Below are 1,326 nucleotides of genomic sequence, written 5' to 3' on the forward strand. Positions count from 1 at the left end.
CACAGCGACTTCATGTAGTCGCTCCGGAAAGTCGCTCGAGGCAGTGCTCGTCCAAAGATCACTCTAATCACCTCCCTTGAGCTCCAAACGTACTCAAAAGTCTCCGGGAACTCCATGTGGTACTCCAATACCTAATAGAGACATATGTATGCAAAATGCAACCTAGACATGGCTAAATCCTAATCTATGTGATGAAAATGCACATGAATAAATGGATAAAACAATGTAAATATGCAAGATATCAGTCAGCTACGGCCTTCTTCTTCTCCCACTTCTCCTTCAGAAATATCAACACGTCTAAATAGTTGTTGGCCAAGGCTTTCTTAGCATCATAAGTTGTGCAACGAAAGTCATCAGCGAATTTACCAGCAGAAGACTCGATCTTTGCCTCCAAAAAATAAACCTGCTCGAGGGCCGACTTCCTCTCGTTAATCACAACTCGCAAACAGGCCTCGAGCGAAGCAGCCTGATTCCCTAGCTTTTCGGCAGCAGCCAGCTGAGCAGCGTTAGCATGCTCTCGATCCTAAGCCATCTTCAATCCAAGCTTTAGCTACCGAACGACGTTTTTAATCTCGTAAAGCTCGTCGGAGCGCGGAACATCCTGCAAACGCCTCTCTAAAGTCGCCGTGAACTCGTTGTTAGCCTCCATATCCTGAAATAGGACGAGTCAGCACGAATAAAAAATGAATTGAGGATTCGATACTACGAGTATCAAAAAGCCGACCTTAGCGTGCGCAACATGCATCTTAACGTAGGCGTCACACTCTGTCATGTTTAGGAGAGAAGGAAGCGGACACCCGACCGGCATAAAATGCCTGACCAGATGAGCAACACTATCCGGATCTTCCGTAATCAGACAATCCTTGGAATGCGAAAACTGCCAATGAAACGGTTTCGCAACAACGATGTCACCAGAGACACCAGGACGATGATCAGCACCAGTCACTTTTGCCTTCTTTGGAGGACGGTCTCGACTTTCCGAGCCATTCAGACTGTTCGAGCTCGTACGAACCACTGCTTTTTCTCCTTCAAGATCCTTCCTGATAGAACCCAGATCGAGCATCCACCGGTTCGGATCAAGGACATGGCCCAAGGAGTTATTTTCCGACCAACTCAACAAGTCAAGACTGATGGTCGAGCTAGAATCCACTCTGGACGAGCTGGACGAAGTGTCACTTAGTTGGATGAACTGAGTGAGCTAAGTGACACTAGCTTGGAGCTGAATGAGCTAAGTGACACTGAAGATGGAGCTGATTTAGTTGCTGGACGAAATGGACCTTTTTCAGCCCACGGAAAAATTCATAACAAATTCAATTTGGGTTTGTT

Source organism: Brassica oleracea, chromosome C9 (assembly GCF_000695525.1).
Source record: "Brassica oleracea var. oleracea cultivar TO1000 chromosome C9, BOL, whole genome shotgun sequence".
In the NCBI taxonomy this organism is placed as follows: domain Eukaryota; kingdom Viridiplantae; phylum Streptophyta; class Magnoliopsida; order Brassicales; family Brassicaceae; genus Brassica; species Brassica oleracea.